Source organism: Patiria miniata, unplaced genomic scaffold (assembly GCF_015706575.1).
Source record: "Patiria miniata isolate m_02_andy unplaced genomic scaffold, ASM1570657v1 HiC_scaffold_22, whole genome shotgun sequence".
Taxonomy (NCBI): Eukaryota; Metazoa; Echinodermata; class Asteroidea; order Valvatida; family Asterinidae; genus Patiria; species Patiria miniata.
Genome location: NW_024037061.1, coordinates 11,415,189 through 11,428,698, shown reverse-complemented (window position 1 = coordinate 11,428,698; position 13,510 = coordinate 11,415,189). Strand labels below are relative to the sequence as shown.

Sequence of the window (13,510 nt, the reverse complement as noted above, 5' to 3'; positions counted from 1 at the left end):
CACCAGTTTTCACCGGTTGCTATGTGTTACCATTCAGCACTCCAGACTCGAGAAACATTGAGTTTCAAGAACGTACGCTAGGTCTGGGAACTAGATAAGCCAATGTAAATATTCCTGGATGTCCGTGCCAACCTAGCCCCAGTCACGGTGTACTACAACTACAAAATTGAAAGAATTCTACAAAATTGACGGAATTTGGATCTTGACAATTGAGGATGTACATTTGACACCAAGATGCTGAATATTCGACATGAATGATGGATTGTCATTGATTCTGTTATGGGATAGGGAAAGACACATTTCATGCAGAAATGAAACTTAAGGATCATGCATTTTTTTAAATCTTCTACATGTCAAATAAAAATCACATCATGAACGGCAGAGTGACCGTAAGGTCATGGCAAAATTCTGCCAAATGCCCCTAAAAAATCTGCAGTCAAATTTAATAAAAATCTGCCAAATCACCCAGAATTACACGAAATACTCTATAAACACTTATTCTCTCATGGAAATGTTTTAGAATTTCGTGAGACAAAAAAGGAATATAATTTACTTTAAAAATTCCTTTCAAAAATGTGAAAAATTTGCATAACATTTTAAAAAGTTGCTGCGAGTACCCCAGCTTCCAATGTCCGAAGTCTATGGTACTTTACATGTAGTACGTCAGGGGACCTCGCCGCTGAGATTAGAATGGCCTGCCAATTTGTTCAAGGGTTGGTTTGGAAAAAAAATAAAGCTTTTTCACGACAAATGTGCTTAACAATTTTCAATTTTGCTATTATTTTTGTCAGAATCACCCAAGTTTACAGAATTCTGCTAGAGAAATCTGCTTAAAAAAAATCATTCTGCTATATGTTCTGTCAAAAATTCATTGTTTAAAGAAAAATATGTCAAGTTTAGCCGAAATTCGGCTAAAACGGTCATCCTGATATTGTACGGCTTTACACGTTATGACCACAAGAGGGCGGTATACAGTTTTAGTGGCGTACGATTCAGGAAATGCCGCATGGAAGCTGTGTCAAACAACATGTGTCCTTTCTCGGACGAAAACAAGAGTTAATCCGTCTTCTGTGGTGTACAAATAGAACGTTGGTCCAGAAAATAACATTAATTAGATTAAGCAACAAAATCAAAGTCGGAATTGAAAGATAAAGTTCTCTTACTTAAAGTTTTATTGTATCGTTACTATACACGTATCGATGTGTGAATAGTGGTGTTTAAAAAAAAAAAAAATTTGTGGCAGAAAGCGATGACATTTTGTACCAGATAATGCATCGTAAGAGGAAATACAAGCAAATATTTGAGTGTTAGTCCAAACTAGCAATCAATGTATATAAACTCAGAAGGCCCCCCAAAAAAGTCTCCGGTTTCTGGTATGGAGCTTGCCCAAAAAGTGGTGCTGCGACGCGGCTTTTTGTTTTTTTTTACCTGATTTCTTTGCTTCAAATGTCGGCTGATGACTGCAAATGGTGCCCGACTAAACTTAGTGCAAATATATGGGAGTCCAGAGAGGCCACATAAAGCTTATTCTCGACCATAACCCAATCTAAAAACACGTTAAAATTGTGCAGCAGCAGGATTCCAGTCAAACCAGTGAGTTTGGCGGTTTTGAGACATCATCTTTCATTGAAAAAAAAAACCGTTTTCATTTTGCCGACGTGCATGGCTACGGCGACGCGCGCGCATACCAGAAACCGGAGACTTTTTTTTTGGCCTTATGGAAACTTGATTGAGTGATCAGCTATATTATTACATGTTCAGCTACGCAAACAACTATAGGCTTCATGAAGATGAGATTGAAAATGGAAGTAAATTATGTACGTATATAATTATAAAACCAAATTGAATTTAATTGGCATATTAATTTACTTTTAAGATAAAAATAGATATGGTCACCTCTTAAATCAAGGGGTATTTTACACTTTTTACAATAGTTTTACTAAAATATTGAAATTTAATACACGGTTAACTTCAACTCCTTAAAAAACATTAAGCCTCATGCATACAGCGTCAGAAAACTAATTAAAGCAAAATAATCCAAACAAATGATATAACTGCAAAATTAATCGTACAGAGATTAAATATATTAAAGCTGTTTACCGCAAACTGTAACATTTATCAAACTACATCGATTTTTTTTTCGGTAAAAAAAAATCAATGTATTTATTTGGTGTCCCTGAATTTACAATGCAATATATGACAGCTGCTACCAGCAGAAAGTTGACAGTTAAACAGAATAGTCTCACTACCTTTTTCAGCCAAATAACTAGCCTTTAGTGAGATAAGACACTGAACTACAACGAATTTAGCCAACATTTGATGAACAACTGGATCGAGAGGCCATAGCAGATATTGAATGTGCATATTAATTAACTAATTGATCTGAACACGGAAGCTATAAATACATGTATAGCTATAAGCTATTATTACTTACAAAGCTGCATGGTTTCAAACTATTCTCATCAGCCTCTATTCGCTTGGAAAAAACATCTGGCCAAAAATAATATAAAAATCTGGCAAAAAAATAATATAAACTTCATTACCAACACGATGATATGGTTTACAAAACAAAAAACCCCCAGAAAATAGGCAAGTATGATAAGTATGCAGCATACATGACATGTCACCTAACAAAAACAATTCGGGTGATGGCCACAAGAAATCGACATTTCTATGTAAACTTCAACCTTTTTGTTATATCAAATTCGCGGAATAAGGGCTGACATTTTCGACAATTGTGTTGCAATTTAAACAACTAACAGTTTTTGCCGGGAAGGGGGGTGGGGTGGCAATTGCTTGCGGGGGTGGGGGAGGGGATCTGTCCACACCGTCAAACATGAGTCGGGCCAGATCGACTTTTGGACCAATCCGAGTTTATTATTATCACTTCTATCACGGATGCCCCCTTCTAGCTATAGGTCAAGAGTAATAACTGTCACGTGCCCCAATTCGTCTATAGGCCTGTTGAATGAGGTCATGTTTTAATTCTCTTTTTTTTTAATATATTTTTTTAACTGAGAAAACGGTACTGCCTCACAAGTCACAAAGAGCTGCCAATAAGATCGGAAGCTGATGCAGACCCCCGCATTCACAGCGCCCTCACCGACAAGCCTTTGTTCCTCTGTGATATTAAAGCATGAGTAGACACTTTGCACTTTTATTTAGAAAAGCCCTGTCCTCGATGAGGACGTTTTGTGCAAGTGAACTACATGTATATTAGGCTTGGAGTCCATCTACAGGGATGCGCCCTCTAGTCAGCATCTTTAAATGGGAAGTCTCATATGTTGCTGAACCCGATGAATGATGACCGCTGATGCAAATATCAGCAACACAGTTGGGGCTGTCGATTCCACTCCTGTGAATCGCAGTAAGCTTGAAACGAGCGAGTAAGCAGACGTAGCCAATAAAGCCCATCCGACCGCTTCAACAGGAAAACTCGGCAAAACAAGATTGGCTCTAATTCTGGCGTACGTGATCTTAAAACCGACAAACAAGATCACGCAAGTGTGTACAACCATCAAAGAAAAACATACCACAAAGAAAACTGCTGCCGTGATTCTTCCCAAGTTCCACATTATCTGAAATGAATGGTAATCACAAGACACATAATACCTCATGTATATGAATATGTTAAAATACATGTACACATGTATGAGTAGGCGTAGGCCTATGCATAGGTACGGTCTGCGTACCAATTCCTTGCGAGTGGGTCGGTAGTGCCAGTGCATTTCCAAAAAAATGCACGTATAACTGCTGAATTCGGAATTATTATGCGACTGGTTCCATTTTCAGAGGAGAAAATAAACTGCGTAAAAAAGAGAAGATTTTTAGCAAGTGCATGCACGCACGCGAGCACAATGTATAATATACGCATTATTATGCCTGTGTAGTTTCGATACGACAGTCGTACGTGCGTACAGAAACATACGTACTTTATCTTCGATCTGGAAACTACAGCTTTACCAATTCCAAATGTTATAAACACAAGCACAGTGAAGAGGTGGTTGTGTGTCAGCTTTACAAATGCACGTAAATTTATACACGACAGAATTCTCTTGGAGTACTGGATAATTATGGAGTATTACTTCCGTCTTCACCGCCGACATTGATCTGAACTTGCGCTGACGTGATATTTTCGAGGTATAGAAAGAAAGCGAGCGAGAAAACCCTGCAGTACGTGCAATCACTTAACGCTTCAACGATCATCAAAAGCCTGGTGTAAACCATACTATCGTCACCGACACCACGAAGTAACACCCATCTACATACCAGTAAAAACTAGCAATCGGAGAAAACGGCAACTCAAGTTGAACGCCTTCTAAAACAACACTTTGCGTCAAAACGACAGAGTATTTTCAGTTGGGTTTCTCGTTGTGGACACTTGATGAATTGAATTTATTAAATATGCTGTTTTTCACTCGTTTGTGTATTAAATAAACAAGAAATAAGAGAAAAAAGATGAGTGTTAGTTCGTGAAACCGAAAAAGCTGCGAAACTGTAAATTTTCGTTTTCACGAAGTAACACTCTTCAATGTATTTAACACGAGGAAAGTGCAACTTCAGGTCAGCGCGCGCGCGCTCGTACAACTTGTTACAAGAAGAGTGTTACTTCGTGAAAACGTTTTTGCTCACTTATGAGCAGAGTGCGCGCCATGCATTGCAATGGAAAATGGAACTTGAGTGTTACTTCGTGAAAACGAAAATTGTCACTTTTGCGCAAAAGTTGCCATGGATACTTAGCGTAATTATTAAAGTAAAGCTCTTGAAGCTTTGAAACTTCGTGCAATGGTAGGCCTTGATGAATAATGTTTAAAAATCAAAAAAACTGAAAATCGAAAAAAATTTGCTTTAACACGGTAGAGTGTTACTTCGTGGTGTCGGTGACGCTATGTATGGCGTGTTATTTTAACATTTAATCCCGGAATACAGACTCGATTCGAAATAGAGATATCTCGATTCGAAATAGACATGTATCTCGATTCGAACCAGACACAATTATCTATATTTCGGGATTGATGTTAACTTTGCACGCCATAAAACTGTGCGCCAGCGGTGAAAAATTGTCTAAATACTTTTTGAAGACTCGATTATTATTCATTGCGGCTTGCAAACACATGATTTTTGCCGACTTGACAATGATTTTCCGACAAAGCCAAGTTAATGGTGGGTGGCCACACCCCACCCTCAACCCAAGCAATGCCCCCCCCCCCCCGGGGGGCGGGGGGGGGGCGGAGGGAGGCTGTGAAAAGGAAGTCTGTGTAAGTTCTAAAGTGTTCACTTGCAACTTATTTATTTACATTTGTTTTGTTATGCAAAATACAAGATCTAAATTCGGTGGCGAAGGGGGAGTGGACGGGGCCTAACAGGACGTGGGGGGGGGGGGGGAAGACTCTACAACCTACTATTCATCCACTGGTCTAACAATGACACACAGTGTGATTCTGTTGGTGAAAATGTGCTAGATTCATGAACATTACCAATTATACAAGTTATTACTCAAAACAAAGGTAAACTGAAAATACACTTTTAAGGTTTTTGTGAAAATTACCATTTTTGGAGCGCTACTGCACAAAGGATATACAATAACCTAAGATTTTCTCACCAGATATGAAAAGACCAATGTCTGAACTAACCATACAATAACCCAGAATATAAAATAACCCAAGATTTTCTCACCAGATATGAAAAGACCAATGTCTGAACTAACCATAGCCAAAGGGAAATTATTCTGAGTGCCCTGGCAAGTGAAGGGTTAAAAATGGGGTACAAATGCAATTTTGCTAGTTGTAAAAACGTGCTTTATTGTAGTGCCTAAACATTATAAATGTGATTTCAAAAGTGTTTCTTTTTTTTATTGTAAGGGTAAGGATGATACTTTGTCGTGATATAATTACTTTTATGACATGACTTCGCAGTTTGGTTTGATGACCTTTGAAATTAACGCATAAAATGAACTTTTACAGCCTCAAAATTGCCCCCAAATGGCCAAAACACATATTGGCCTGTTATCATGGCAATGGGCAAAATATTGGTTTAAAAAGTCTATTTTGATTAATTTAATACTCCCCAAGTCCATTCATTCCACACAGTGAAAAAAAATTAGCGCGGACACTTGACTTAGCCTATATGAAGTATTTACACGAAATGACTCTTAAGAACATTATACATGAACTAGATAAGGCCACCCCAAAAAAGTCTCCGGTTTCTGGTATGCGCGCGCGTCGCCGTAGCCATGCACGTCGGCAAAATGAAAAAGATTTTTTTTTAATAAAAGATGATGTCTCAAAACCGCCAAACTCACTGGTTTGACTGGAATCCTGCTGCTGCACAATTTGAACGTGTTTTTAGATGGGATTATGATCGAGAATAAGCTTTATTTGGCCTCTCTGTACTCCCATATATTTGCACTAAGTTTAGTCGGGCACCATTTTGCAGTCATCAGCCGACATTTTATATAAAAAAAAAGAGGTAAAAAAAAAAAAAGCTGCGTCGCTGCACCACTTTTTTGGCAAGCTCCATACCAGAAACCGGAGACTTTTTTTTTTGCCTAAGCCAGTGCAAACAAATTCCCGGATTTCCGCGCCCATGCACCATTACAATGTTAAGCCAGTTTGCTCCGACATCAATCATTGCTTTTAATGATAGCTCCATGGTGAAACGATTGAACAGTTTAAAAGCAGCAAAACCAGAGGATGAAATCAAAGACAAAAGCTACGCCGACAAATATTACAAAGAGCATTTTGGTATAGCTCAATGGTATAGTTAATGTCTGACGTGTTAACTCGACTCGAGTCGAAGTCTGATAAATCACGCGAGTCCCAAAACTGCGAAAATAGACCTACATATTTGCAGTGAGTTACTATACAAAGTTATTTATGTTCGCGTCCCTCGTGGTTTTATAATATTGCAGCATCCGATGAGTGATGACCACTAATGCGAATGCCAGCAGCACAGTTGGGGTTGTCGGTTCGACTCCTGTATAAAACCGTAATAAGATTGAAACGAGCCAGTAAGCTGACCAAGCCAATGCAGCCCATCCGATCACTTCAACAAGAAAACTCGGCAGTCCAAGATTGGCTCTTCTGGCGTACATGATGATCTTAAAACTGACAAACAAGATCACGAGGTGGACGGCTATATCAACTTTTCCCAGTGAAGATTCGATTCTGTCCGACAAATCCCGTACATCTCCTTCAATACTCCTCATACTTCCTTTAATGGCTGGCCCCAGGTCGTTTGTCACATAGCGATACATCTTGTCGTCCGCGTTACCGTTTGAAAAGAGAAGACCCCCGAAAAGGTCACCAATATTTTTCGCGATGATCAGGGCCTCCTTAAGCAGGGAATAGCCTACGCTGACAAATGCGAACGCATTAGCGTCAGTGTGTACAAGCATCGAAGAAAAACATACCACAAAGAAAACTGCTGCCATGATTCTTCCCACGTTCCACATTATCTGAAATGGTAAATTGGTAATCACAAGACACATTATACTTGATATGACAATGTTTAGTGTTCAGTAACTGTTGGCATATGCTAGGTCTGCTACCGGCTCGCGAGCGGGTCTCTGGTGCATTAAGAGTGTAACCGTTGACGTAACCTGACAAGTTCGTGGCGCGCTAGGTTAAATTATATAATCGACATACAGCTCCTTGTCATTTGATTGGTGGAAATCCCATCACATGACATTCGTTATTGCTCCAATTCACACCGGGGCTCAAAAAGTCCCATTCGCCCGCTGGGAAATACTATTGAACAGTTAGGATCATGACGCGGTATTTGTGTGCAAATCATTTATTATATAACCGACATACAGATCCTTGTCATTTGATTGGTGGAACTCACATCACGTGCCATTCGTTATTGCTCCCATTCATGCGCGCCGTGGCTCAAAAAGTATTATACAACACCTGAATAAATCCCCGTCATCTGATTGGTGGATCGTTGATCACACAGTGCAATGGAAGTACTATTGCGCTGTGATTATACCATTGCACTGTCACTGCACATGTTGCCGAAGGTGGCGCTGTGGTGTTAATTGGAAATAAAAGTTCACTTATTGAACTGTTTAAGTTCTAAACTTATGGAAAAGTTTTAAATTGAGATAAATTGAATATGATAGTTCTCAACCTGTTGAACAGTTTGCATAAATTAAATCTGATAACTCTGAACTTGTCAAACTTGTAAACAATTTTTAACTTGAATAAATTGGCTTTTAAAAGTCAACCAATCAGATGACGAGGATTTATTCAGGTGTTATATAAAACAAATAATGAATGTTTCACGTTCGTGCAATAGAAAGAATAATTTCATTCGGTGACAGATGAAATGTTCCATTCCACTCGGCTTCGCCTCGTGGAATGGAACATTTCATCTGTCACCGAATGAAATTATTCTTACCATTGCACTCACAAACATTCATTATTTGTATACTACCCGCCCATGGGAATGGGAAATACTATTCAACAGTTAGGATCATGACGCGGTATTTGTGTGCAAATGCATGCTGGTGTGCACGTTCAGCGTTGCGCGTATTGTTCCAAAGAGCCAGCGCTACAGCGTTGGGTTCAAACATTTTCGTGAAAGGGGTGGTTTGGAAGAGAGAAATACATTTTCCTCCAGTTTTGTATTGAAAAAAAGTCCAAATATATCAAATGAAAAGGATCTATATGTCAGTTATATAAAACAAATATTGAGTGGCTTTAAATTGTGAAATGGGAGGAATATTATCGCTCGGTAAAATCTGGACTTTTCCAGTTCACTCGGCTTCGCCTCGTGAAATGGAAAAGTCCAGATTTAACCTTGCGATAATATTCTTCCCATTCCACGCGGAGCCACTCAATATTTGTATAAAAGCGAGTTTGGAATTATTATGACTGTTCATTTTCGGAGGAAAAAATTAACTGCGGAAAATACTATTGATTTTTAGCAAATGCACAGCATGCATCACTCGTGCAAAAATATGCATGCTTTTGTAGATTCGTCAATAGGACAGTCGTGTTCATATAGAAACAGCGAAGTTATGGTAATTAGGCCTATACGTAAATACATGCACTGTCACCAGCTGCGGGCAGGTGGGGGGGGGGGGGGGGGGGGACAGAACAAACTAGGGGGCACGTACACCACAAGAACAAAAACACAATGGACTGTATATAGTTTTACGTTTATGGGTTTTTGCCGATGGGGGGAGTTGCTCGTCGGGGGGGGGGGGGGGCTTGCGACTGAAAACTATATCTTACCAATTCAAAACGTTAAACACAAGTACGGGTGAGGTGGTTGTGCTTGCTCAGCTCTCTGTAGTACAAATGCACGTAAATGCACGCTATGGAAGTCGAACTATAATTGGAGTTTGGATAATCATGGAGCATTCTTCTTTCCTACATGGGATAATACACCGCCGATATTGATTTGAACTTTCGCTGACATGGCATTTTCAAGGTACCATACCAACAAAAGAAATACAGTAGGGAAGTCCCAGTACGTGCAATCACTGGACGCTTCAGCGATCATCAAAAGCCTCGTGTGAACCATGATGTATGGCGTGCAAATTTAACATGTTATCCCGAAACACAGATACCTCGATTAGAAATAGAGATATCTCGATTCGAAATAGGGATATCTCGATTCGAAAAGGAATATCTCGATGCGAAATTAGAGATATCTCGATTAGAAAGAGTTGTCTCTATTTCGGGATTTATGTTTACTTTGCATGCACAGCATATAAAACTGTTTGCGCCGGTGACAATGTTGGACAAAACATTTTGGAGACTCGGAAATTAAAGCCCTTTCCTTTATTTGACGCCCCTAAATTCTCAGTTAATTTGCAGCTAGTCGAGAAATAAAGCAGAATGTTGTTTTAAGTTAATCTACTTACTTTTTCTCCTTTAATATGGTACAAAAACTCAAAAGAAGAATGAGCTAGCATTTGTTAATGAGGTGAGAAAATATTATGCTTTGACCACGAAACACAAGTAGCCTAAGCACTTTAAAGTTAACACTGTAGCTATGCAAAAAAAGTAATTCATGAGTGCATTCTGAACTAAAACAATAAGGTTAATTTGCTGGACCTCATTTTTCAGGCAAAAAAAATTAACAATAATAACCAAAACGTTTGGCAGAGAATTTCAAAAATCTTGGAGAGCCATAATAAAAGGTTTTTTTTGAGGGAGGGTCACTGCCCCCGCCCCCCCCCCCCCCGGATTCACACCAGTCGAGTCATTCTGTATATACTTTGTTGACAACTGTATTAAAATTGTGTGGCATTTCCTGCATTGAAAACAAAATGTCACCAACCACGGTATGAACACACAGGTGCAGATACCTATAATGTTCCCCGGTTATCTAATCACTTGCTGTTTGTAAATATGCTTAAATACTGAACATGTTTAGAGTAAGGATCAATAGTGTTGAGCAATTGAACATTGATTCTAAACATGTTCACAAAGTGATAGCAAGATTGTGTTTAATTAACAGTTTTTAGAATGTGAAAACACCATTCGGCACATCATACAGCCAAGATCCACTGGATCTGAAAGTATACATTTAGGTGGAGCTAGATAAGCCAATATACAAAAATCATGGATGTCCGCACCCACCTTACATGTTAAGCAGGGTAGGCGACTATTGTTATTAAAAAAAAAATTTAACAAATCGGATTAAAAAAAACACATTTATCAGATTTTTTGATCACTCACATTTTTTTGATTTGTTTCAAAATTTGTCTATTTTCCCCATGCACCCTTACAAACGCAAGAAGGATTTTTTAGGTACATTATAATCCTCGTTATTCACAAAACTTAATTCAGTATTCCAGAAAAATAATTCCCACTTAACATCAATGCCTTTGAAAACATTGTATTAAATGAGTGATTTAAAAAAATCACTTAATTTTATCTGCATGTAGTCAACATCATTAGTACAAGCCTATACCTAAATACTGAAGACACTTTAAAGGTGCATGGCTGTCATGTGTATTTCATAAAAATGCTACTAATTTCAACATGTCAGCACTGATCTTTGTGAAACTTTAATAGAAATAATGTTTGAATGATGGGCTTTTAAACAAGGTCGAGAACATTATATGATGAAAACAGGCCTTGCATCTTTAAAGGTATTACATACATTTAAATCTAAATCTACGGAAAAAGATTAGGAATCAGTGAGAGTATCAAAATGATTTTAATACACCTTTAGATGGTTTTAAAGGCTATAGTTCATTCATGTTATTACTGTAAACAGATCATGGACAAAGTAAGTGTGCTGACTGAACATTGTTCTTTAAAGAAAAACATTTAGACTGCGATTTTGAATTTAATTAAAACAAGGCAAAATTATGTAAGTTGAGGTCGATGTTCATGAAGAAGACCGTATTTGATTGTTTTTAACATCTTACACTGTGTAATTAAGCTGCAGTTGATTTAAATGATTAATATGACCCTCAATTAATTTGTTTTGCCAAAAATAAGAATTTTACAATAAAATGATTTCAATCAGTGTATTTTTTAAAATTAAAATCAGTGATTAAAATCAACGTGATTTAAATCAGCCAACCCTGATGCTAAGCAAGACTTTTGTGCAACTTCTTTCGGGATGGGGGAGATTTGAGGAATTGTTACTGGTTCGTTGTTACTGACGGTTCGTGATGGATGGTATTGGTTGGTCGTGATAACGCCCTCTCGCGGCACCAATGATCAAACCATTGGTGTAACAACGTCTAGCCCCTAGACTAAAGGAAACGCAGCTATCCATGCACTGCTCTTCTGGCGTACATCATCTTAAAACTGACGAAAATGATCAGAAGATAACCGGCTATGTAAAATATTTTTAGTAAAGATTCGACTCTGTCCGACAAATCTCGCACATCTCCTTTAAATTTGTCCATGGAAGATTCCATTCTGTGATATCTGTCCGACAAATCCCGTACATCTTCTTTACATTTTTCCAGCGAAGATTCCATTCTGTGATTTCTTTCCGACAAATCCCGTACATCTCCTTTAATTTTTTGCAGAAAACCTTCCATTCTGTCCTACGAATCCAAGAGATCGTCTTCAAGTTTCATCATACGTCTTCTGAAACTGTTATACATCTCGTCGTCTGCCGTCGAATAGCGCGAATCGATGAAAAAGCTAGCAACAAAGCGCAGAGCATCTTTGAACATGGAAAACCATGTGCCACCAGCAGGTGCGAGCGCATTGGCGTCAGTGTGTACAAGCATCGAAGAAAAACATACCGCAAAGAACACTGCTGCCGTGATTCTTCCCATGTTCCACATTATCTGAAATGGCAAATTGATAATCACAAGACATAATACCTAGTAAATATGACGATGTATAATGCTCATCCGTGGGCGCGCATGTGCTAGGTCTGCGTACCAAGCTCACGAGCGGGTCTCTAGGGAGACTTGACTCAAGTCGGGATTACTTAAAGTACAGTCGGTATCTCAAAAAAAGTCATTCACAAAAAAACACTCAGTTTAATGTGGTGGTCTACCCTACTATAATTCTAGGGCTGGGGTCCGTCCATGATTAAACACGGATGAAAGCTGGACACCAATCAATCACTTCTCGATCACTACGGTTTATTACCAATCGGATGCTTGGTCATATCATGGAGGTAGGAATAGAAACCCCCAAAACAAAACCCTGAAATGAAAAATAGGTAGTGCCTATTTAACATAATAATACACAAGGCTTGATACTCATAATGGTTCTAGACATTAACAAAGTGTAAATTGTCCCGAGGAATAATCAATATACATAAAACCTTACCCCAGGGTCAGTCAAGTCTATAAAAGTTATGGTGTCTCATGCATACATGGAGTGAGGTGACTGTACACTCGTCTGCACTGTGAAAAATACATAGAACCACGTGGTTACACACATGTACATGTACACAGAAAGTTTCATTTTGTCACGTTTCTCCAAACTTTACACATAATAAAGCGATCAAAGGAAGCTGTAAGGTGGATTTATATAATCTTGGCATAATGAATACTCACTTCCTGGAACTTCAATTCCCCACAATTGTACAATTTCGTCCCATTAGGATGCACGGTTTTCATTCACTCCCGAGTTCCTGACATACATGTACATTGTAGGCCTCTTCGCATGCACGTGTCCGGATTTCTCATCGCCCAGTTTACGCGAAAGTATTGCTCATAGTATTGAGGGAAAGTCCCTCCGCACGCAATAGCGCGCGGTGTCATAGAGAAAACACCTCTCACGACAAACACACCACACGCAACGGCGGTGTCCTATAATATCGGGACCCACAACTTCCCTGCTTTTATGCCATGCGACCCGAATGGCACGTACATAAGCATCATAATGACCCAAGGAGATATGCACATCAGTTTACATTAGTTACAATCAATGACCTTTAAAACAAGCAATGGGGGTAATAGATATCTTCAACAATCTGAACGTTTGAGTTTGGGATACTCGGACCAGCCCCTGTGGTCACATTTGTAATCAAAAGTAAACTTAAATGAAAAGCTATAGAAAATCTTTCT

The 13,510-nt window shown here is 38.8% G+C and overlaps 1 long non-coding RNA gene across 1 annotated transcript; it reads right to left on the bottom strand.

Moving 5' to 3' along the window:
- Nucleotides 1-11,555: 11,555 nt before the first annotated feature.
- LOC119730767 lies at nt 11,556-13,152 on the bottom strand. Its single transcript, XR_005271392.1, has 3 exons — nt 12,998-13,152; nt 12,768-12,844; nt 11,556-12,274 (listed from the first exon to the last, which is right to left on the bottom strand). It is a non-coding gene; the product is annotated as an uncharacterized LOC119730767 (long non-coding RNA).
- Nucleotides 13,153-13,510: the final 358 nt, after the last annotated feature.